Source organism: Apodemus sylvaticus, chromosome 3 (assembly GCF_947179515.1).
Source record: "Apodemus sylvaticus chromosome 3, mApoSyl1.1, whole genome shotgun sequence".
Taxonomy (NCBI): Eukaryota; Metazoa; Chordata; class Mammalia; order Rodentia; family Muridae; genus Apodemus; species Apodemus sylvaticus.
Window position 1 is genome coordinate 23,837,419 of NC_067474.1, and position 6,575 is coordinate 23,843,993.

Below are 6,575 nucleotides of genomic sequence, written 5' to 3' on the forward strand. Positions count from 1 at the left end.
TATCCCTATTCCTGTGTGTGCTATTTACTTTGAGACAAGATATCACTAAATTGTGGAGGATACACTTTAATTCACTCAGGAGCCTAGGTTGTCCTGAGTTTGTGATCCTCCTTCCTCTATATCTTGAATAACTGATATAGAGGCCCACATCATTTTGTTCTTATTGACTGAATACTACTCTACTTATATGGGCATATATATATGTATTATGTATAAAACATATATATATGTAAACATACAACAATGGAGTATTATTCAATCAGTAAGAACAATACACACACACATATATATCACATTTTTCTTTATTCATTTACCCATTGATGTGAATGTCTATAATAATTCAACAACTTGATTATTGTGAATAATGCCACAGTATAAATAGATGCATGGGTACTTCTATTATTGATTCTTTGTGTGTGTGTGTGTGGTACAGTGAACTTTAGTAATGGCATTCAAGATACTAGGGCTCCCTAGGCCTCTCCTGTTATGGGGGGTGTCTGGGATAGAAACTGTAGGAAATACTGAGTGTCAGGGCTGAGTTGGGACAGGGGTTCTTCAGAAGCCAAAGGCCCCTCTCTTGCTCTTGTGTCCTTGCTGGGGTGTGTGGTCTCCTCACTCCTTGGAAGCCATGTAGGCCATGAGGTCCACCACCTTGTTGCTGTAGCTGCATTCATTGTCATACCAGAAAATGAGCTTTACAAAGTTGACATTAATAGCAATACCAACCCCAGCATCAAAGGTAGTGGGAGTTGTATTGAAGTTGCAGGAGGACAATCTGTGTCATCAGTGTAGCCCAGGATTCCCTTTAGTGGGCCTTCAGATGCCTGCTTCACTATCTTCTTTTTTTTTTTCATACATTATAATTTTTCTTTTTTTTCTTTTTCTTTTTTTTAATGTTTTTTTAATTCGATATAATTTATTTACATTTCAAATGATTTCCCCTTTTCTAGCCCCCCCACTCCCCGAAAGTCCCGTAAGCCCCCTTCTCTTCCCCTGTCCTCCCACCCACTGCTTCCCACTTCCCCATTCTGGTTTTGCCGAATACTGTTTCACTGCGTCTTTCCAGAACCAGGGGCCACTCCTCCTTTCTTCTTGTACCTCATTTGATGTGTGGATTATGTTTTGGGTATTCCAGTTTTCTAGGTTAATATCCACTTATTAGTGAGTGCATACCATGATTCACCTTTTGAGTCTGGGTTACTTCACTTAGTATGATGTTCTCTAGCTCTATCCATTTGCCTAAGAATTTCATGAATTCATTGTTTCTAATGGCTGAATAGTACTCCTTCACTATCTTCTTGATGTCATCATGTTTGTCAGGGTTCTCCAGGCTGCACGTCAGAGCCACAATGAACACATTGGTGGTAGGGACATGGAAGGCCATGCCAGTGAGCTTCCCATTCAGCTCTGGGAGGACCTTGCCCACAGCCTTGGCAGCATCAATGGATGCAGGGATGATGTTCTGAGCATTTTCATGGCCATCACACCACAGCTTTCCAGAGTGGCCATCTGCTTTCTTCTAAGTGGTGGTGATGGCATGGACTGTAGTCATGAGCCCTTCTACAATGCCAAAATTATCATGGATGACCTTGGTCAGGTAGGCTAAGCTGTTGGTGATGCAAGAAACATTTCTGAGAATCTTGAGTGACTTGTCATACTTCTTGTGGTTCATACCCATCATAAACAAGGGGACATCAGCAGAAGGGGCAGAGATAATTCTTCTTTTAGCTTCACCCTTCAAGTGGGCCCTGGGGTTCTCCATGATGGTAAAGATACCAGTAGACTCTACACCATACTAAGAACCAGCATCGCCCCATTGATGTTAGTGGGGTCTCATGTCTTGAAGATGATGTTGGGTTTCCCATTAATGACAAGCTAACCATTCTCAGCTTTGACAATGCTGTTGAACTTGCCCTGGGTAATGTCATACTAGAACATGTAGACCATGTAGTTGAGGCCAATGAAGGGGCCACTGATGGCAACAATTTCCACTTTGTTAGATGAGGCAGCAGCTCTGGTAACCAGGCACCCAATGTAGGCAAAATTATTCACTCCAACCATCACCATCATGTCTAAGGTACAAGGCTGGCAGTGTTCAAGAAGATGTGGTTACCTCTGGAAAGAGAGGAGCAGATAGCCATACGATTTAATTCTTGACTTGTAAGTATACACACTGGAGTGCTACAGATGCTATATTTTGCTTTTGAGTAACTTCCACATAGATTTCTATAGTGATACACTAATTTGAATTTCTAACAACAATGTATAAAGAAAGGTTCCTTTCCCCCTGGTCCCATGTAAGCATTTCAAGTGTTTTGTTGTCTTGATGATAGACATACTGAGTGTGGTATGATGGTAGATTTTTTTTTCATATTGTTGAGGATCAAATCCAAGGACTTGCACATGGTAGTTAAGCCTGCCTCTAAGCTATACCACTATTCTCCAGAATAATGATTTTTTCAAAAGTCAGTCAATAATGAAAATAATAATTTATATAAAAATTAGCCAGAATATATCAATTATACTATATGGTGAAACCAGAAGGCATATAAAAAAAATAACGTAGTACATGGTCCTATAAAGAATCAGGAATTGTTTATTAAGCCTAAACGAGAAAGAACACTTAGAAAGTCTTACATGTTTTCTCTATTATTTGGTATATCCACATCTAGTTTCTATCATTGGGCCATATTCAACAACTTCGTATTTGATGTGTCAAATCACTTTTCTACAGTTCAAGTGAGTTTAGACTTCTTGGTAACAGCCCACTTACTATATTTGCTCCTTGTCAATAGAAAGCTCATTCTAAAGAAAATACATATATGTAGTCTGTATTAATTGCTAACTGCTGTAAGAAATGACAAAGGACTTTGTGGCTTATAATAGCACAGCAGTAATACAATTGTCTTATCATTCTTGAGGCCAGAAGTCTGAAATGGATTCCGCCAGGCTAACCTCACAGCACTGGCACAGCTATGTCTCTTCTGGAGTCAATATGTTTCCTTTCCCTTTCCAGCTGCTAGAGTGGCAACCTGATTAGTGACCCCATCTTCCACCGTCAAAGCCAGCCCATGTACATTTCCTGGCTTAAGGTCAGTGGATTGCTGAGCGCCGCCATTCTCTTTGTAAGATAGCCTCCAGAGAGGTCAGCATGCAGAAGAATGGGAATTGATCCATCCTTGTCTCCTTGTACTAAGCTCAAATCCAAATGGATCAAGGACCTCCACATAAAGCCAGACATTCTGAAGCTAATAGAAAAGAAACTGGGGAAGACCCTTGAGGACATCGGTACAAGGAGAAAGTTTCTGAACAGAACACCAATAGCGTATGCTCTAAGAGCAAGAATTGACAAATGGGACCTCATAAGGTTACAGAGTTTCTGTAAGGCAAAGGACACCATCAAGAGGACAGATCGGCAACCAACAAATTGGGAAAAGATCTTCACCAATCCTACATCAGATAGAGGGCTAATATCCAATATATATAAAGAACTCAAGAAGTTAGACTCCAGAAAACCGAACAACCCTATTAAAAAATGGGGTACAGAGTTAAACAAAGAATTCTCACCTGAAGAACTTCGGATGGCGGAGAAGCATCTTAAAAAATGCTCAACTTCATTAGTCATTAGGGAAATGCAAATCAAAACAACCCTAAGATTTCATCTTACACCAGTCAGAATGGCTAAGATTAAAAATTCAGGAGACAGCAGGTGTTGGAGAGGGTGCGGAGAAAGAGGAACACTCCTCCACTGCTGGTGGGGTTGCAAATTGGTACAACCACTCTGGAAAGCAGTCTGGCGGTTCCTCCGAAAACTGGGCACCTCACTTCCAGAAGATCCTGCTATACCACTCCTGGGCATATACCCAGAGGATTCCCCACCATGTAATAAGGATACATGCTCTACTATGTTCATAGCAGCCCTATTTATAATTGCCAGATGCTGGAAAGAACCCAGGTATCCCTCAACAGAAGAGTGAATGCAAAAAATGTGGTATATCTACACAATGGAGTACTATTCAGCCATTAGAAACAATGAATTCATGAAATTCTTAGGCAAATGGATGGAGCTAGAGAACATCATACTAAGTGAGGTAACCTGACTCAAAAGGTGAATCATGGTATGCACTCACTAATAAGTGGTTATTAACCTAGAAAACTGGAATACCCAAAACATAATCCACACATCAAATGAGATACAAGAAGAAAGCAGGAGTGGTCCCTGGTTCTGGAAAGACTCAGTGAAACAGTATTTGGCAAAACCAGAACGGGGAACTGGGAAGGGGTGGGAGGGAGGACAGGGGAAGAGAAGGGGGCTTACGGGACTTTCGGGGAGTGGGGGGGGGCTAGAAAAGGGGAAATCATTTGAAATGTAAATAAATTATATCGAATAAAAAAAAAGAAAAAAAAAAGATAGCCTCCAGAGTTACCATTATAGGAATTAGGGTAAGGACACCATCACATCACAGGAATGGGGCGTGAAGACATTATCAGGCCCATCACTTCTTAAAAGTGGAACACAGGTGCAAGTAAAACTGGCTGATGAAGTTGTTAATTGTCTCCCTGTCCTTTCAAGAAAATGCTGGTTTAGAATGAGAAGGGCATTGTTTTATTGCTGTCAAGAGACGCCATAAACAAGACAATTCTCATAAAAATTTAGTTGGTGAGTGGCTTACAGTTTCAGAGGTTCAGTCCATTATCATCATGGTGGGAAGCATGGCGGTATCCAGGTAGATGTGGTGATGGAAGACCCAAGAGTTCGACATCTTGATCTAATGGCAGCAGGAGACTGTCTTCTGCAGGCAGCCAAGAGGGAGTCTTTCCACACTGGGCAGAGCTTGATCATGGAGACCTGAAACAGTGACACACATCCCTCAACAAGGCCACACCTACCCCAACGTTGTCACACCTCCCAATAGTGCCATTCCCTGTGCCAAGCATGTTCAAACTACAATAGACATTTAAATCTTTTACATGAAAGTAGAATGCAGGAGTGTATTGAGACAGTGATAGTGGTTTATTAGCTTTATTGGCATGTATAAATACATGAGTGGGATAGCATGCAAACATAGATGCATAGATCTATGAGACAAAAGATCACATTTTGATCTTTTACTTGAGACACATTGAGAGCAATACAAACCCCAGCATCAAAGGTGGAGTATTGGGAGTTGTTGAAGTTGCAGGAGACAAACTGGTCCTCAGTGCAGCCCATGAGGACCAGTTGGGCCGAGGAATAATGATAGGCCCAGCTGTGTTTCTTCATGATTCCCCTTCTGTTCCCTGTCAGGTAACAGCTCAGTTCTCTGGCTGCATTACCTTAGGGTAAGAAGAGTGTGGCATCTCAGTGTTTCAATAACCTCCAGGCATGCGCCTTCAGATTTAGTCTAAGTAGTCTGGCACCTGTTATGTAAGTTGCCTGTGTGCCCCTGCAACCGTAGTGAAGGCCAGGAGAGGGGCTTTATGCTGGCACAGCCAAAACCATGGGTCAGCTTTTAGGCTAAAGATCCAAGGAAGACAATAGCACAGATGAAATTCTTATGGTGAGTGGGTACTCTGTCCACAGGTCAAACATGCCCATTAGAAACAGGATGTAAGGTGCTATTCAAAAGCAGGTGCAGAGCCAGCAAGATGACTCAGAAGGCAAAGACACTTTCATCTTTTAAGAAAGATTTGTTTTAATTTATGTGTGTGGTGGTTTGAACGAGAATGGCCCCCATAGGTTCATATATTTGATTGCTTTGGTCCTCAGTTGCTGGAACTATTTTGGGAAAGATTAGTCGGTATGGGCTTGTTGGAGGTGTGTCACTGGAAGTTCTCTCTCTCTCTCTCTCTCTCTCTCTTCTCTCTCTCTCTCTCTCTCTCTCTGATAAGATATAAGCTCTTTTAGCTACTGCTCAAGGCCATGTCTCCTGCCTACTTGCCTGACATGATCATTTCAAACTTACACTTTGAAACTGTTAAGTCAGCCCCCACCCCATGAAGTGCTTTCTTTTATAAGTTGGTCATAATGTTTCTACAGTGAGGTAAAAGTAACCCAGACAGTGTGTATGAGTGTTCTGCTTGTCTGTCTGCCTGTGTTTCACATGCATGCCTAGTTTCATGTAGGTTAGGAGAGTGCATTGGATCCTCCAGTACTAGAATTATGCACAGGAGTGAGCAGTCATGTGAGTTCAGGGAACCAAATATGGGTCCTTCTCAAGGTCAGCAAGTGCTCTTAATCACCGAGCCATTTCTTAGACTTCAGAGGTACTGTATTACCAAGCCTCATGACTTGACTTGGATTCCTGCTATCTACATAGTAAAAGCAGAGAACTAATTCCAAAAGTTATCCTCTGACCTTCACATATGACTATGAATGAATGTATGTGTGTGTGTGTGTGTATGAGTGTGCAAGCACATGTGCTTGCCTAATGCCCAAATATTTGTGAAGCATCACCAAGCAGTGTCATCCAAATGAGACTTATTATGATGCCTTTACGTGGAAAGATTATATTGAAAAACTTGACTTCTCAACAACGCCTCATAGGTTTCAAGAGAGACTGAGAACTTCTGCATCCAGTAAGCAGATTTATGGT

At 41.7% G+C, this 6,575-nt stretch overlaps 1 pseudogene; it reads right to left on the minus strand.

The window, feature by feature from the left end:
• Nucleotides 1–612: 612 nt before the first annotated feature.
• Nucleotides 613–2,037, minus strand: LOC127679818 (glyceraldehyde-3-phosphate dehydrogenase-like; annotated as a pseudogene).
• Nucleotides 2,038–6,575: the final 4,538 nt, after the last annotated feature.